The sequence below is a fragment of the Bufo gargarizans genome, chromosome 4 (assembly GCF_014858855.1).
Source record: "Bufo gargarizans isolate SCDJY-AF-19 chromosome 4, ASM1485885v1, whole genome shotgun sequence".
In the NCBI taxonomy this organism is placed as follows: Eukaryota; Metazoa; Chordata; class Amphibia; order Anura; family Bufonidae; genus Bufo; species Bufo gargarizans.
The window spans coordinates 274,752,554-274,772,651 of NC_058083.1; positions in this window are offsets into that span (position 1 = coordinate 274,752,554).

Sequence of the window (20,098 nt, forward strand, 5' to 3'; positions counted from 1 at the left end):
ATGAAAGGTCCTCTTTAATGTAACTGCATTAAGAGATAGCGAGGGAGTTCAATGTCTTGTATAGATCAGGGTGGTACTGTTTCTCATTGAAAAGACACAGTGGAACATGGAGAGCTAGTTTTCAGGCAATGCTCCATGGGAAATGGTATTTAAATTATAGACTACAAGCCAAACCAGACACATGGAATTGTGCATCACATACTCAATCATCTGAAAGAGGACGTAGGTGTTCATAATAAACTGGTCACTAACTGTTTAACCTATTCCCAACTGCCGTACGACTATATAAGTCGGTGGTGGGGACTTTAAATAGAGCAGCGGGTGCCATAGTCATCAGGTGCCTGCAGTTTTATACAGCAGACACCAGTGGCCAATGTATGCGATCAACAATGTCGATCGCATACAGTTAACCCTCAGATGTGACCATGGAATCTGGGCAGTCAAAAAACAGGAGTGGGCACTCCCATCCACACACCGGCTCCCACAAGTGAGGATCAGTGGAGCCGGATGCAGTGTTTGGCAGGCTCTGTCCTCCAGAGTGACAGGAGTCTGCTGCACATTAGTTCATATGGACAGCCTGCCTTACTGTAATTGTCATAGACTCCAATGCTAATGATGCTATGGTAACTATTAAAAAGTATATTAAAAAGTTGAAAACAATATTTTAGAAAGTGTAAAAATTCAAATCACCCACCTTTCACCAAAACAAAAATAAAAATACATAAACCATTAAAAAATAAACATCATGGGCATCGCAGCATGTGAAAGCGCCGTTACTATAAAAAAATATAAATATTTATACCATACTCTGCAAATGACAAAACATAAAAAAAAGTCAAAATGGCAGGTACGCAGATTTCTGGTCACTTTGTCTCCCACAAATTTTTATATAAAAAGTGTTTAAAAAGTCATACACTCCAAAATGGTATCAATGAAAATGACAGATCTCCCAGCAAAAATTGAGCCTTCATACAACTCCCTAGACATAAAAATAAAAAAAGTTATGGGTGTAAAAATATGATGTAATCTAAAGTGTGGTTTGGTATTGAGGTACAAGCCGGTACCAAAGCCCGCTTCGGATTGCTTTTTTAAATGCTTTTAAAGACGCAGATGTGATTACCAAATTAATTCATGGAAGTCTCGCTTGACTTCGGGTGGAACGAATTTTGTCTACAGGGTGGCAATACATTTTAATGCTGTACGGAGACAGCATTAAAACTGAAGTGTTTGAACGAATCGACTTTGAATCGACTTTTGGATGAACACTAGTAATCATACCGACCCGAAACACAGCAAAAACAAAACCTATAAAACTGTCAGAATTATGTTTTTTTTAAATTACACCCCCAATTGAATTTTTTTTTCCTGCTTCTCACTACATTGTATGCCACCGTAAATAATGCCACTAGAAAATACAACTTTTATTGCAAAATTTAAAAAAAGCCCTTATACGGTTAAAAAAAATAAAAAAAAATTATGGTTTTGAGAAGATTGGGAGTAAAAAACAAAAATGAAAAAATAGAAAATCGCCTGGTCATTAAGGGGTTAATCGTTTGATGCATACATGTTTATCAGGAAATCAAGAAATCATCAACATAGTAACATAGTTTATAAGGCTGATAAAAGACATCTAGTTTAGCATGTTATCCTGCAAGTTGATCAAGAAATTAAAAAAGGAAAATAAGCAATAAAAGGGATCCTTCACTTGAATGACCCCCATTGACTACAATGGGGGCCATCATTTTAATAGGCAAAATAGTACAGCTATCTTTTGCAAAACATCGTAAAAAGAATACTGTAATTATAGTATTTTGAGGTATTAATGGTTGGACCCCATGTATTGCAATTAGATTTGTCTATGCCTATGGTGGTTGGTATTTCTGTATATTTTTTCACAGGTATACAAAGTTTTATTTTTTGGAATGGAGGAACACTTTAAAAATGCTAACTGAGGTACAAAAAGCAAAAACTTGTGTATCTTTTTCAACTAGTGCCCTATAAGTTGTTGTTTTTTAACTTCATGTAGAATATTTAATTTGTCCCCCTTTATCTGTAACATTTAGTGAATGGTTACCTTTGAACATTGGTTCATTTTAGGTTCAAAATTCTGTGCTGATATCATTATATTGATAAATTATATACAGTGGATAGATAGATGGATAGATAGATCTTGCTTTCCTTCTTACCGTCATGGAGTTAAAAAAACTTGTCCCATCTATGGGTATAACATAAATGTCCAATATGTGTGGGTCCCACCTCTGAGACCTGCTCCTATTGCAAGAACAGGCCCTGCTGTGAATAAAGAACATGACATGCATGCACAGCTCTTTCCATTCACTGCTATGGGACTTCCAAAAATACCTAAGAGTGATGACTAATTTTAGAAGTCCCATTGCAGTGAATGAAGAGGACGCCACACATGGTGTCATAGTGTGGCAATGTGAATCTGTAAGTTCAGAATCAATACTTAAAAATACTCTTACAACACAACAGTTACTTAATATTTTATTTTTGTCATTGCAAAGGTCTCCATAGCCTTTAAATTTACAGGATTAATGAGTCTAATAATACATATATAATAAAGGATGTAGGGTTAAAAAGGTTTTACCATCTGTGGTATATCACTAGGATATGCTACAAATGTCAGATTTTTTTAATGTTTCACTTTTGCATTATGGAACGTATCTCCTAAGATCACAGTTGGGGATCTTGAATTAAAGGGGCTGTCTTGCAAAAAATATTCTACAGTTTTCAAACCAGCACCTGGATAAGAATACTTTTCTATTTGCATGTAACTAAAAATGTAGCATAACCACTGAGTTATTCAATAAAATATATCTGCATAGCGCCACATGCAGTTTTTTTTCTTATTTCTTTGACCTGCTCACTGAGATGGCCGCACATGCTCAGTTTCATCCTTCAACTGCCTCCTGAGCTGTGATAGGGGAAGCTGAGACACGCCCCCTTAGCTGCAGCAGAAAAGACACTCCCCCTTGAGCTGTCAGCTTGATATAGATCTAGCAGAGCAATAAATGGGGAGATCTCTGGATCCATGTGAGGTACAGGGCTGGTTCTAGCTTTGTTAGAAAGAGGTTATCATGTACTATATGATTTTTTTACATTAGTCATGGAATAACCCCTTTAAGATAAGATTTAGAGATAGCCAGAAATGTGCTTCCTATATAATTTCTTGTTGTTCAATTACATAAATGGTAAAAAGTATAACTCTAAAGGGGTCGGACGTTTACAGAATAATAATGGCGGAGTTAAGAGTGATGAGGAGAAAGCAAAGCTATAAAATATTTTTTCTCCACTGTATTTACTGAGGTAAATAAACTATCAGATGAAATGCAGAATAAAAAAGAAAATTTCCCTTTAAAATGGGCATGTCTGGCCCACGAAGAAGTGCAGCAGTGTTTAAAAAATGATTAAAATAGACAAATTGCCGGGACCAAATGGCATAATAGGCAGACCCTTATTTTTGATATTTAAGGACTCTATATTAACAGGGAGTGTTCCACAGTATTCAAAAAGGGGGTCAAAAAGTTTATTAACATCTGTGGTAGGTAAACTGTTTTCTAAGAGATGCTATCTTGAAGTTCCTCAGTGAAAATAAGTGAATAATGCTGTATCAGCATGGCTTCATGAGGGATCGGTCATGTCAAACTAATTTAATCAGTTTCTATGAGGAGGTAAGTTCTAGACTTGACTGGGATGAGTCAAGGGATGTTATATATCTTGACTTCTCCAAAGCATTTGATACTATGCCACATAAAATGTTAGTATATAAAGTGAGAATGCTTGGACTGGGAGAAAATGTCTGTATGTGGGTAAGTAAGGCCTCTTTCAAACAAGCGTGTCCGGATTAGTTCCGGATGCGTCCCGGTGTATTGCGGCAAACCCGCGCGAGTAGGTAGTCAGTTTTGACTACGATTACGTTCTGTTGTTCAGTTTTTATCGCACGAGTGCAATGTGTTTTGCACGCTCGTGATAAAAAACTGAATGTGGTACCTAAACCCGAACTTCTTCACAGAAGTTCAGGTTTAGGTTCAAGGTTGTGTAGATTGTATTATTTCCCCTTATAACATGGGAAAATAATAGCATTCTGAATACAGAATGCATAGTACAATAGGGCTGGAGGGGTTAAAAAAATAAAAAAATATTTTAACTCACCTTAATCCACTTGTTCGCGCAGCCGGCATCTCTTCTATCTTCATCTGTGAGGAAAAGGACCTTTGATGACGTCACTACGCTTATGACATGGTCATTCACATGGCGATGGATCATATGATGAGCGTAGTGACGTCATCAAAGGTTCTTTTCCTCACAGATGAAGACAGAAGGGATGCGGGCTGCGCGAACAAGTGGATTAAGGCAAGTTAAATTATTAGTATTATTTTTTAACCCCTCCAACCCTATTTTACTATGCATTCTGTATTCAGAATGCTATTATTTTCCCTTATAACCATGTTATAAGGGAAAATAAAAATGATCGGGTCCCCGTCCCAATCGGCACCTAGCAACCGTGCTTGAAAATCCCACCGCATCCGCACTTGCTTGCGGATGCTTAAGATTTTCACGCAACCCCATTCATTTCTATGGGGCCTGTGTTACGTGAAAAACACACAAAGAGGAGCATGCTGCGATTTTCACGTAACGCACAAGTGATGCGTGAAAATCACCGCTCATGTGCACAGCCCCATAGAATTGAATGGGTCCGGATTCAGTGCGGGTGCATGGCACCCGCATGGAAATCTCGCCCGTGTGAAAGGGGCCAAACTGGCTCAGTGATAGAAAACAGAGGGTGGTTATTAATTGTACACACTCAGATTGGGTCATCGTCACCAGTGGTCTTGAGAAAGCTTGCAAATTAAGATATCAATTTTTGCATATGAAACTAAACTGTGTAAAGTAATTAACACTGAAGAGGACAGTATACTACTAGAGATGGATCTAGATAGATTGGAGGCTTGGGCAGATAACTGGCAGATGAGGTTTAACACTGACAAATGTAAGGTCATGCACATGGGAAGGAATAATGCAATACACCCGTACATACTAAATGATAAAGCACTTGGTAACACTGGCATGGAAAAAGACTTGGGAATTTAAGTGGAGAGCAAACTAAACTGTAGAAACCAGTGGGTAATGGGTTCAAAAGGGGCATAGATGATGTGATGAGAACATAGTCCTGCCACTTTACAAATCATTAGTCAGACCACACATGGAGTACTGTGTACAGTTCTGGGCTCCTATGAACAAGGCAGACATTGCAGAGCTCGAGAGGGTTCAGACGAGGGCAACTAAAGTTTTACCTGGAATGGGGCAACTACAGTACCCTGAAAGATTATCAAAATTAGGGTTATTCACTTTAGAAAAAAGACGACTTTTTGCCTTGCTCTGAATCAACTTGCAGGATAACAGGCTGAACTGAATGGACAGATGCCTTTTTTCAGCCTTAAAAACTATGGGGGAGATTTATCAAACTGGTGTAAAGTAGAACTGGCTTAGTTGCCCATAGCAACCAATCAGATTCCACCTTTGGAATCCAAAGGTGGAATCCAGCTCCTTTGGAAAATGAAAGGTGGAATCTAAATGGTTGCTATGGGCAACTAAGCCAGTTCTACTTTACACCAGTTTGATAAATTTCACCTATGTTACTATGCTACCATAATAAAATGTATAAAGATAGAATCTGGTTATGCATGGTCTGCAAACTGTAGCTATTTTCTAAATTGGGTACCTACTTCAGAATAATAACAGACCGATTTAAAGGTGTTTTCCCATCTCAATAGTTGTTGCATATCACTAAGGAATGCGACATGTCAGATAGCTGTAGGTCCCACCTCTGGGATCTGCTCCTATCTCCAAAACAAGGCACCCAAACTGTTCTCCATTTACTGCTATAGGACTTCCAAAAAACAACAAAAAATAGCAGTGAATGGAGAGGACACCACACATTCATGGTGTGCTCTCCTTCACTTTGGGGGGCGGCCTGTTCTGTAGATTGGAGCAGGTCCCAGAGGTGGGACCCACACCCATCTGATATTTGTTGCATATCCTAGTGATATGCCACAAATATTGAAATCAGAAAATAGGAATTAGATCTCCAGAGATTCCCTCATGACAGGACCATAGGGGGCTGTTCCCTTTCGACCTTCTTGGGACAGGAAACACAGAGATAAAAAGGTCCCTCCCACCTCCACTCTCCAGTATTTGTTCCAGATTACTACACCAGGATGGATCCAACCGATTTATTAAAACTTAAAACCATAAGAAAATCTTATATGCAATATTTACATAGTAGCTAGTAAGGGAGGGAATGTATCCGTGCTGTCATGAGGGAATCTCTGGAAATCGAATTATCGGTAAGTCTAATTCCTATTTTCCAGCTTATCCCTCATGACAGCACCACAGGAAAAGTACCAAATTATAATTTTAGGGGGGGGGGGGGGGGGGGAACCAAGTCTAAGGATAAAATATCCCTGTAACATCAGATATAACCGCTGCACTGAGTAAAATATTACTGTAGACCCCTACTGCTATTCCCAAAAGCTCAATTGTTATAATATGGTAAACAATTATCTCCAGTATGTCTATAAGATATATGTAAAAAGCCGAGCCAAGCTGACAACACTGGCACACGGCAGGCATAGATATCAATGTTGAGGTAACCAAAACTGTATCATTAACTTCATTTTGGTCCAGGACAAGCTCGGGACACCGTGCCAGGGGTAGGTTAGTATGACCTCAAGGAAGAAGGGAGAAATAACCTTTTTGACAAAACCAGGCCAACAGAGAATCTACCTGCCTGCATAGCTTCAAGGTTAGAGGCAGTCTTATTGGTTTCACAAGATCTTTACATTGCGCTAGCCAGGAGACACAGGAACTGAGGGGTGGCAAGAAGTCACAGCGTACAGAGCCACAGCTTATATGTGTGAGCATGGCTGCAAGTGTGAATGTGGACAGAGGAATGCACAGTCTGTATTGGTGTTTTGTAGCTCCCTGGGTTGGCATGCAATAAGGGGAAGGAAGGCACCGGGTTCCTTTGGGGCACACTCTGGTGTTGAGGTGCACTTGATGTTATGGTTATTAGGTGCAGGGAATGAAGGGTCCCTAATATTCATGACACCAGCACCCTTAGGTGCAAATAGATAGAATAACATAGAGAAGAGTTTAGTTGGGCATAAGTTGACATTTACTGAAAATCACTTGTCTTGGGGTAAATATACCAATTTATTGTCGTAGAAGAGATAGCTGCAATCCATACAAAAAGAATTCACAGCCAAGTTGGTGCTGCCTCCCACTATAATAGATTTGGGTAGGATCTTTACTAAATTTCAGTGCTCTGATCACACTAATGTTCCTTTAACTTCAGGCTGACCCATACTATCTCCAGGTGTAGAGTATTCTATACCCTATAATTCACATGGCCGGTATACATATTTGTCTTGCACTCCTTGAGTTACTTACAATTTCCATTTATATTGCCCACGTTGAGGAATATGGCTTCAAATACAGCTCTGCGCTAAACTGTAGACCGTGGACAGGCACTGTAGGCTACTCCCATTCACTGAAGGCTAGTAGAGTCCATAAATTGAAATACCACTCATCTCCACTAGGCTTTCCCTAATCTTTATCACACTGGGTCACTTACCTGAGGTTCTTCACCTTAAAGTTTGCACATGAGCTTTAACTTAACTTCCTCCTAACTTTCAAGCATCAGAAGCCATTAGGCAGCACATCAGGCACAGAGGCCATGATGTGGCACGCCAGGCACAGAGGCCATGAGGAGGCACTCCAGGCACAGAGGCCACATGCCATACACAATGGCCAAGAGGCAGCACGCCAGACACAGAGACGGCACGCCGGACACAGGAGCCATGAGGAGGCATGCCACAGGTGCCATGAGGTGGCACTCCAGACACAGGGGCCATGAGGCAGCACGCCAGACACAAGGGCCATGAAGAGGCATGCCAGGCACATAGGCCATGAGGCGGCACGACAGGCACAGAGACCATGAGGTGACACGCCAGGCACAGAAACCATGAAGCGGGACGCCAGGCACAGAAGTCATAAGGCAGCACGCCAGGCACAGAGGCCATGAGATGGCATGTCCATGAAGTACAGGGGCCATGTCAGGAGCCAACTCAGTATACATTTTCCTAGATAAAGGAAATCAAGTCAGAAATAACTATGACAGGTTGCTAGACCTGAAAGATTTAAGTCTGCAACCTTGTCAATTGAATGTAGCCTGAAAATGTTAAATCCACAGCCAGTTCTTATTAAAGAAGCAGGTGATACTACTATCGCCTGAGTACCCATTTAGATCTACACACAGATTCTCAATTAATGTAATTAGAACTGTTGAGTCAATCTTGCTGGTTAAACACATGGATGGTTTACTTACCTGACAAATAGTCTCAAATAGTCTGCATTGTTTACTTACCAATTTTGGATTAAGTGCGGCCAAAGCAAGCACCAATATTTGTCATGCAGCTTCTGCCAACAATTGCATATGGAGCGTTGGTAAGGAGAGGAGAAATGGCCCCATTCCAGCTGCTGACTGTTTCAGGCGCACTGAGGCGCGATCCTCTTGAACTTCACCCAAGGAACAGCGGATCTAAGCTCCATCTATAGTGAGGAAACCACCAGCTGCATTACCCACTTCATCAGGGTTAGGAGCAAGCCAGGGGACCTCCACATAGGAGGTACTGGCACGGCCACTTATAGGGTAGAAAGGATGAAGATGAACCCCCTGATTGATCTCAGTACCCAGCTATAGGCTCCGACACCGCCAGATGGGTTCTGGGCTGCTAAGGGACCCGTGCCCAGAAAGGTGTTAGCAAGGCTATTAGAGAAGGAGAGGCCGGACACCCGCCGATCCTAGTCCCAGCCTTAGACCCTGAAAGGTCTTTCAGAATCTCTTCAACCCTAGAGCAGGGAACCTCTCTGTGTCTATCTAACACTGGTGGATGGAGGGACCTTTTAACCTCTCTGTTTCCTGTCCCAAGAACGTCAAAGGAGAACAGCCTTCTGTGGTGCTGCCATGAGGGATGAGATGGAAAACACCTATAAAGTAGAACTGCAAAAATGTTTATTCTCTGACCTGCTAGAAAGTGATGTCATGTGACCAACTCTGATTTCCAACTGACACAGGACAGGAAGTCAGTTACATCTCTATTCATTCCTATGAGACTGAGGGTCCATTCAGACGTCTGTACATCGCTGCACATCGCCGCACATCGCCAGCACTTAATAGAGGATTCCTATTCTTGTCCGCAGCTGCAGACAACAATAGGACATGCTCTATTTTTTTCCGGAGCTGCAGACCGGAAGTTCGGGGCCGTGGACCGGAAATACGCATCTTTTTCGGCCCCATTGAAAATGAAAGGGTCTGCACCCGTTCCGAATAATTCCAGAAAGGATCCGGACCCATTCTGAATGGACCCTGAGAGTGAGTTTCCCATAGGAATAAATAGAGAAACTGACTTCTAGTCCATACATAAAATGCTGTGTCAGTTGGAGAGTCTGATTGCTGGTCACATGAGTCACATTAGTTATAACTCACAAATACAGGCACTGGTAAGAAAATGACATTCACTACAGATTACATTATGCACCTTTCTAGCAGGTCTGCTCTTATTCTAAAGTTCCCAATTTAGAAAATGGCTTTGTTTCTGGCTATCCCTAAACAATGCCCACTTATAACACTCTGTCAGGTCATCCAGCTTCATTTACATCTTAATACAAGATCCCCAACTGTGATATTAGGAAATACATTCCATCTTTCAAATGTGAAGCATTCTGGTAGCCTAATGAAAGTTAAATATTTTGAACTTTTTACTATTAGACATTTCAATAGTCATGTAAGCATAGAACTTTTCCATTAACAGTTCAATATGCAGCTTTGATTATGTTCCAGAAGTGGCTTAAATGAAAGAAACTGGAAGGATATTAAAATGCAAATCATGAGGAAAAATAGTTTTACCTTCTCAGTATTAAATTAAAAGAAAACTCTTTATTTTAATGCATATTTAATGCTATAATACCAACTCATGCACATTTCACATAACAGCATGCAGCATCATCTGCTGCCTGGCTATGAAGTGCCCAAACGTTACCACAGTTAAAAAACACAAAAATACATCGATCTTTTATGTTTTGTTTTGATATCTGTATCACCACTGATACAATTTCTGGATGTTAACGACTGATTAATGTGATTATTTAAATGGTCATTAACTTTTCACACAACTTTGCGTAAATCAATAGTACTAGTAAGCATAAGAAACTTTGCAATATATCGTATGAGAGGGGAATGTTGAGTTCTTCTGTTATCAGCTTGTTTAATGCTTTTCTCTTTTAAAGAATAATATTACACATGTCTATAGAGTCATTACAAGACTATGCAGAGGGGAGGGAGGAGTGAGAAGGAACTGGGAAACAGGAGAGACCTAAACAGCAAAATAAACTGCATATACAGCTTTTGTCTCAGCCCAAGTGCTTTATTCAAAACTGTGCGAGTCAGTACTTCTCTGTAATACCTGCCATAATCCTGAAAATGCTGAGTGACAGAGAGAAGCAGATTTTACTCTACTTTCTGTGTGCAGTGATTAGGAGCTAATCCACACCCACAATGTCTGGGAAAACGGCAAATTAGAGATACAGCATGCACGGGGGGAAAACTGCTAAAAATGCCTGATAAAAGTCATATAATAGTCACAAAGGGGCTCATTTTAGACGCAAGTCTTAATAAAGCTCTAAACTGGTGGTGGATCCGCAGGCCTCTCTATAGCTTCAGCGCATCCAGCTCCAGTTCTAAATGTAAGACAGCTTCGAGCTTTTTTACATTTAGATCTTTTTATATGCCTAAAACAGGCGTAGAAAATGATGAATGAGACGGGCCTGCTGGCCCGTCCCCTTTCCCATCCATAGGTTTAGACCTGGCATGAGCAGGGCAAAGTCGCAGATAGCGGCGCAACTAACCGTCCTTGGTGGTGATATCTGTCAATGAAATGGTGCTCCCGAAAACCATACAGTACGTCACTATTCTCACGGAGCTTCAAGTGGGAATACTTCATACTGAGAACATCTCGTTTTATGTGCTACCTGTGTCCACCTGTCCTCTCCTTGGCTGGCAATACCTTTTCTTCATCTGCACTGTCCTATGCTAGACTGGAACTCAAGGCAGATTTTACTTTGGGGCTCTGCCTGTCACTCTTACTAACATCCTACAGTCTGCCCAAGCTCCACCCATTCCATAGAATCTTCTGGGGTTTGAACCTGCCTATGCTAACTACATTGATGTCTTTGATGAGGAGGAAGAGACCCTGCAACGACATCGTCCCTATGATTGTCCTATCGACCGTGTCTACCCACTGTCCCTGGATGAAATCCAGGCCACATTTGATTACACAAAATCACGACATTACAACATTTACTTGTGCACAAATTAATAGTGCACAAACCAAAGAAAAACAAGTATGAAAGAAAGATATAAAAGGAAAATACAAGAGAGGGGGCGGTCAAATACAAGCAATAGAGGAGTATCAGGTGGAAGGGATACAGGTATCGGGTCTCTTACCCTGGATGACCCTACCACAATTGAGCTAGACCCTAATGAAATAAAGGGTGTAACGTTCACCCCCAAATGGGCGACTCCTCTCGACCACCCCTCCATGAAAAAACATTCCCCTGGCTAGGCATGTGGAGGCGAGTCATGGGGTTGATTACACAGGATTGAGGTTCATGGGTATTGAGGTGGTTCCCCCAGCTAAGAGAGGAGGAATAGGGATAGGAGAGTTTTACAAAGAGAGACATGGTGGATATTTGAATTAAAAACGGTCCAATCGCAAGGTCTGAATGAACAGCTACATTTTGGCTGCTATATTTGAAACTGGACTTGCGGCTGAATTGGGTAGTCTCCTATTAGGTCTCCTATTAGTAGCTGGATTCTTGTTAATCGAAAAGAAAGAGATATCTCTGACCATGTATTGATTATCGAAGATCGAATAAAATTAGCAGTGATTGTACTGCTACGTAGCGCACTTGTCTACAATGTTTGCAGATAGGGGGGGTGTGTTCTAAGCCCGACAAGCCTCCCAAGCTAGCTCCACCGACTCACTGTGTTAAATAACAAGGCGGTACTATGCAGAGAAAGGCACGCCTCTGTGAGAAAGCTACGGCGATTACGTCACCGATACAGTCACATGCTCGGTCATGTGGCAGTCTACATGATCCGATCACATGACCGGGATGGGCGGGTATGTCAGTGGTGCGGGCCTTTTTAAAAAGGGCCAGTTTGAACACTGACCCAATCACTGCCGCACACAGGACTTATGGAAGGGAGCCCCACACCATGGACATCAGCACCTGGAACTGGCGAGCTAAGTACTAAAGACTACAGCGATTGATCACCACTTAGCCTTCATTATTTATTTATGGATCATTGAGTTCCTTCACTAAGGTTCTCTGCTTGCATTTAACGACTACATTTTTGTGCATGCGTTTAATGATTTTTTGTACTGTAATTAGTCCCCTGATGATCTGGCTAGGTGCCATTGAAACGCGTCAGTACGCCTTGTATGCATTAGGGGAAAGCCCCTTTTTTCTGATTCCCTGACGAAGACGGGCAGTCTATATCGCCATACAGGGATAAGGAGGGACACTTAGGCAGTGAGGGGTGGTCGAGAGTCGCCCATTTGAGGGTGAACGTTACACCCTTTATTTTATAGGGTCTAGCTCAATTGTGGTATGGCCATCCAGGATAAGTGTCATGAATAATGGGGAGATGAGGGACACCAGAAAGACAACAGAAGGGAGAGGACAAAGAACTAGGCCTCAAGGCTAGGGAGAAGGGAACGGTCACCTCCTAGGAAACCCCTAGATCTGGCCCTGACTCCTGTCAGTATGTATAGACCCTGAAGGTGGGAAAATACATACGCCGGAACCTAAACCCTAGGAGCCCTGAGATGCCCTAAAGGTAGTGAAAGGGAATGAGCCTACTGGTTCCTTTCCAAGTGAACGAACCAGCATCTCCCTGAGGCTTAGTAACAACACGCACAAGGGAACAACCAAATACAAGAGCCGTACAACTTATCTTATAGAAAATGGATGGGCAGGAACACAAGCAAGGTCCACACACCAGCTCCTCCTAATCCAAGCAGAGAATATCAACCGCATGGTATGAAGTGTGAAACCAAACTAAATAGGGAAGCAGTAAAGACCGCCAGCTGCACCTGAAAAGAGGTGTGGTCATTACCAAACAACAACACTGAGAATCAAGAGACTGTCAGTTAACCTCATGTGCAGTCAGTCTGTCTGATCACCTAACCTCTGTCACAGAAGGTGCAATGACAGTAAGTCAGAGACCTGGTACCTGTATCCCTTCCACCTGATACTCCTCTATTGCTTGTCTCTGACCACCCCCTCGCATGTACTTTCCTTTTATATATTACTTTCATACTTATTTTTCTTTGGTTTGTGCACTATTAATTTGGGCACTAGTAAATGTTATAATGTCGTTTTGTGTTTGAATAAGAGCCTATTTTTAACATTATATTTATTAACAGTAAAGTATTATTAAGGCTACCCAATTCATTAATAATATAGTTTTTGATTGCCTCAGGTATGTTTTCTTATTGGATTTTGACCATATACAATTTGGTTGTGTGAACACATTTGATTACATAAATGAAAATCTTGACCAGGGATTCATCCGTATATGGTCTTCCCCTATAGGAGCTGGATTCTTGTTCATCGAAAAGAGAGAGATATTTCTGACCATGTATTGATTATCGAGGATCGAATAAAATGATCATAAATAACAAATACTCTCTGCCCGCTGATTCCCGAGCTCTTTGATAGTAAAACTTCTGGCTCAGCGGAGCCTAAGTGGGATCTTTAAGTGACCTAAAATCTAACCCAGATAAGAAAGGGTGATGAGTGGAAGACTGTTTTTCATAATTGATATGGCCACTGTGAATACCTAATCCTCCCCTTTGGCCTATGTAACACTCCTGTGGTTTTTCAGGAATCTGTGAATGATGTCTTGTGTGATCTCCTGTGTAGTGGTCTACTTGGACAACATCTTGTTCTTTTTGTCTGATCTTATCGAACACTAGAAACATGTACACACCATCCTCCAATGCCTGAGATGGCATAGATGCAATGCTACATTTGAAAAGTGCGTCTTTGAACAAACATCTATTCCCTTCCTGGGCTATACTATATAAGACCAAGGCATAGAAATGGATTCTGAGAAGTCGTCTGTCATTCTGGATTGGCCTATTCCGTTTGTTATGAATGCTATCCAGCAATTACTGGGTTTCGCCAACTACTTCAGGCAGTTTATTACTTATTTTTCCACCTTAACCGCACCTATTTCTACCCTTATTTGCAAAGAGGTAAATGCCAAGACATGGACTCCAGAAGATGAAGAGACTTCAAGCCTCTTAAGCAGGCTTTTACTTCAGCATCAATACTTCATGGCCTAGATGCCCAAGCAGTTCTTTGTGGAGGTGGAAGCATCCTCCATGGGAGCAGGAGCTGTATTTACACAAAACGGTCATCTGTGGCTTCTCAAAGGCCTTCTCTGCATCACAATGAAACTACTTTATCAGTGAGAGGGAGCTGCTTGCAATTAAGATGACACCTGAGAAGTGACATCACCTTCTGGAGGGGGCCAGTCATCCACTTGTAATCTACACTGACCACAAAAATCTAAATTACATACAGCAAGCGGCTTAATCTGTATCATCATGTTGACTGGGTAGAGGAGCCTCATCATATAATCAACCCAATCTGCATAATTTCTGTTGCTCTGGTGCAGTTTAAGAACAACCTTCCAAGGAAAACACATGTTCCTCAGGCCCGATGATGTTGTATTCTCACCTGGGCACAAGTCTAAAGTGACTGGTCACCTAGGGATTCGTACGACCATTGGATGGACTTCATAACCAGCCTTCCTCTTTTCTCTGGTTGCACAGTAATTTGGATGGTTGTGGACAGTTTCTCAAAATTGGCTTATTTCATTCCCTTGCCTGGACTTCCTTTTGCCATCCAACTGGCCCGTTTGTACTCCCCTATCCAAAATAGTATGTTGAGGAAGACATATGATGTATATTGATAAACAGAGATCACTGTAGGTCGGTGGAAGTTAACCTGGATTTCTCCTCTGCTTATCACCCTCAATCCAACGGGCAGGTGGAGAAAATCAACCAAATTCTGGAGCACTATCTGTGTTACTTTGTCTCCTCTAAGCAAGATTACTGGGTGTCCCTGCTCCTTTGGGCTGAGTTCTGCCACAACAAACATTTCAATTGAGTCTTCTGACGTATCACTATTCTTTATTGTTTATTGCGAGCACCCTCGTCTTCCTACACCCAATGATCAGTCTACTGGCGTGCCAGTTGCAGATGGCACTGCCAGGAATTTTTTGCTGATCTGGCAGGAGACTAAGGCTTCCCTCACCCAGGCTTTTGCACCCATGAAAAAATCTGTGGAAGAGATGAAGAGTTCCTTTACAATTTTCTCCTAGGGATAGAGACTGGCTATCTTCAAGGAATATATGCCTGAAGGTTCCATCATCTAAATTCACTCTGCGATTTCTGGTACCCATCAAAGACATTAGCCAGACTAGCCCAGTTTGTTAGAAGCTCCATTTGCCTCACTCTCTCGCTATTTCTTGGGGTACTTTAAGGCATACTTCTTTTTGGAAGGGTGCATGAGCAAATAGATTTTGTCTAGCTTGCTAGTCCCTGTGAAGGTGTGCCTTTCTGTTAGCCTGCCTGTGGACATTGGGCTTTCCCTGACTATGATTTTTCCTGACCCACACCAATAGCTCTGATCCCCATGCATCAGCCGCTAACCAATCGGAGACTGCTCCCAGAGGAAGCAGCCTGGTGTGTTCCCTGCAGTGAAGTCCAGATCCCTGTATAGGGGTTAAACGGTGAAAACCAGGGAGCCACCAGGATAGCGGGCCTAAGTTAACTCCATTGGTTGGCTCAGTGGTTCCACACTGGAGTAACATTAATGCCCCCATTGCTCCTAGAGGCTCATTTGCTTATATTAAAACATTTTTCTCAGCAATGGCAGCACATATGAACATGGTAGCAACACAGATGCCTTCAGCTGCCAAGTGCACATGTAACAGGTCAGCCGGTTCTATAGGTACAAATCTGCTGACATATATTCTTTTAAATTCTCCATAATAAGGACCCTTGCTGCACCATTTCTTCCTCAGCATGTTCAATCAATGTGTTATGTGGTTTGTAACAAATTTCAATTAATAATTTGTTGTTAAAGGGATTCTGTCACCTCTCATAACACAAATTCAGATTTTAAACCAGTCATGCTCCACAGATTACCTTGAATCGGCTTTGCTGTTCTATACTGTAATCCGTCCAGTAGTTTTGCTGAAAAACAACTTTTATAATTATGCTAATTAATCTTCCACTTTGTGTGCCCAGTAACGCCCCCCTGCAGTGCCCAAAACACCTTCCTCCTGAATCCCTAACCGCCCACAGCATCTCATCCCTCTCCTCCCCCTCCCTGACGGCCGAACGAAGTCTTGCCCAGACGCAGTACCCACTGAGGGCTGCGCCAGTGCGATTTGCTGGAGACTGAGGGCAGGAGCTTCATCGTCGTCACTGGGCATGCGCCGATTCAAGGTAATCTGTGGAGCATGACTGGTTTAAAATCTGAATTTGTGTTATGAGAGGTGACAGAATCCCTTTAACGACTGCTCCATGTATATTAATCCATCAGTACTCTGCACTGTCAATACTGTCATTTAGTATTGGTCTAAGTGTACATGCAACAGGTCAGCCAGTTTCATAGGTACAAATCTGCTGACAGATGCCTTTTAACTTTGTATAACAATAAGAGTGTGTGGTACAGATCCCAACATATACCTTCTATGGATTTGTACACCACATGCTCAGCTTTTAGTTTTTTTTTCATTGTCCGATTCCGAACTTTTTATACTTTTATTTTTTAGGCAATGCAGCTGTATGAGGGTTTGGCTTTTGTGGAACAAGTTGTATTTAAAATGGCACTAATCGAGGTACCTACATTAGCACCTTATTCGTTAATGCATCTTATTCAGTAAAGGGGCTGGTCACTTTCTGCCTACTGTTGACCTTGTATGTGCTTGTAGGATGATTATATGACACTTATATATAACCTTTGTTGAAATTCTTCACCATTTTCTATATTTCATAAGGTATGACCCCTTGTTTGCCAAGTCTATTGTGCTGTCCCCAGTGAGGTGCTGTCCATAAAATGGCTACTGATGGAGGGTCATGTACCCAGGCAAATCACCTCCATGTGATTCCTTCTCTGTTCAAATACACTGTACTTGCCATCTGAACGTCCACTGTTGGGAGTTTGGTACAGGAGGAGTGTGTGTAATTCAGGTGATCTTAAATGGAGGTGGTCAGATGACCAGTCCATCAGCAGCCATCTTATGGATAGGCAGGGACGTAACTACCATAGCAGCAGACCATGCGACTGCTATGGGGCCCAGGGCAAGAGGGGGCCCAGTCTTAGTTGGGATCATCTCCTCTTCTACTGGAGGTGAAAACTTGGTCAGGACTCTACTCTCTAAATAAACATCTTTTAGCAAGGGAAGCAGTGTAAAATGGCCCAAGGGTCATTAAAAAGGGTTTAGGCAGAAACCCTACTGTCCTGTGTGGGGGGCTGGTTTGATCCTTGCTATGGACCCGTAAATTCTCTATGTTCGCCACTGTGGATAGGATGTCTATGTGGACAGCACAGAATGTTTTCCTAACAAGAGGACATGGCTTATGAAATAGCACAGAATATCAACAAAGGCTATATTACCAAGTGACACATCTTACATACACATTGGTCACAAGTAGCCAGAAGGTGGCCAACCCCCTTGACTTTTATTAACTCTTTCTTGGAGGATGCATTAAAAAAAATTACCATTGTTTTTACATATACATTTTTACAATTAAGTCAAAAATAAAGTATATATTTTCTATGTTTTAATACTTTTACACAATATAAATGATTTAAAAAAATCATTGGTTTTCAATTTTTCAAATTCTGAAAGCCATAACTTTATTTTTCTGTCAACAGAGCTGTGTGAATTTTTATTGGTATCACTATGAGGTGTATACAACTTTTTGATCACTTTTTACTGTATATTTTGGAGGTTAGCCCTCCATAACTCTGCTCTGGTATTATTCTTCATTTTAATCACAGTGTTTATTGTGTAAATTAAGTAATGCTAGTTTTATAGTACAGGCGAGGCATTAGTAGAAACAGATTTAGATGTGCTGTAAATTATTCTTCATTCACAATATGTATAATTGCATCTAACTTTACTGTCACACCCAGCCTCTCTAACTTTTGATCATGCCCTAAAAGTCTATGGCCTGGTGGATCTGCTGCGAATTGGACATTCTCAATTACTGTATGAATGTGGGCAGAGCAGTTGTTCAGTGGTTAGCACTGATGCCTTGCAGAAATGGGTCCTAGGTTCAAATCTGACCAAGGACAACATGTTCTCCCCGTGTTTGCATAAGTTTCCTCTGTGTTCTCTAGTTTCCTCCCATGTTCCAAAGACATACTGCTAGCAAATTTAGATTCTGAGCTCCACTGGGTACAACTAGAGATGATAATGTCTCTAAAGCACTATGGAATATTTTGAGAACTTTATTAGTACATTAATAAATAAAATGTTAAATAGGAGTTTACAGGACTAGGTGTGGACAAAGTGGCAGACCACGTGAAGTTACAGAGTGAGGTTGCTGAATGCCGAGGTCCATAGTGCATAAGTCAAGAGTTGGAAACATCCTCTGGCATTAATATGAGCACACAAACTGTGTATTGGGAGCATCATAACATGGGTTTACATTGTCAAGCAGCTGCATGTAAGCCTTAATTCACCAAGCACAATGTCAGATGGAGTGGTGAAAAGCATGCCACCACTGGACTCTAGAGCAATGGAAATGTGTTGTGTGGAGTGATGAAACACACTTCTTTATATGGCAGTCTGATGGATGAGTCTGGGTTTGGCAAATGCCAGGAGAATAAAACCTGGCTGACTTCTTTGTATTATTTTTAAAGTTTGGTGGAGGAGAGATAATGCTATGGTGATGTTTTTCAGGGGTTGGCATAGTCCCCTTATCTCCAGAGAAGAGAAATGTTAACGATTCAGTAGACCAAGAGATTTTGGACAACTGGATACTTTGTGGCCACTGTTGGGGGAAGGGTTGGCTTTTCTGTGCTATACTATATCACACAGAGCCTTGACTTCTAACCTACTAATCATCATTGGGATGAACTAGGAAGAGACTGCAAGCCAGGCCTTTTGTCCAACAGCAGTGTCTGACCTCCAAATGCTTCTGGATGAATGGGCAAAAATTCACACTGGCACTCCAAAATCTCCTCTTCTAATTTGCAGTCCACTGCCTGTTGTCAGGCAAGATTCGTCAGTAGTAACAGACAGAAAGAAGATGGCTCAGTGGAAATGGAGGATTGTCAGAGCTTGCTAAGATCCTGATAAAATAAATTCTAAATAGCTTTTGAAGATTATAGGAACCTCCGGTATGTATATACTTGTGATTTCCCCATTCTTATCTGTTCTGTAAGCTCCGGAGCTGAAAACAAGCATAGTAGGAAAGGATGTCACACAGGTAGATTACATAGAAGGGAAATGCCTCCTGCTTCTGGGTGAAATGCATCTACCTGTGCAACTGAAAGAGAAAATAATATGGCTGAAAGAGACATTAAAAGGAAGCCCAAAAATACCTATTCCTTCACAGTTTGATTGTTCAAACGGCAAACCTTTTTTTTTTTTGGAAACTCAGGTACGCTTTAAGATTTAAGGCTGTCAGCGTGAACAGCTATCAGTGACTGACTGATATCTCTGCCTACACACTAACATAAAGAATGCTTTCAATCACTGATTACACCTCCCCGTGTACAACTGAAATCAGAAAAAGTATAAATATTAAAGGGGTTATCCCATCATAATGATCACTGTTAAATCTGTTAATGATTTGACAGTGATCATTTTTGTAAATATACTTTATTAACATATTCCCACCGATTAGGATAAAAT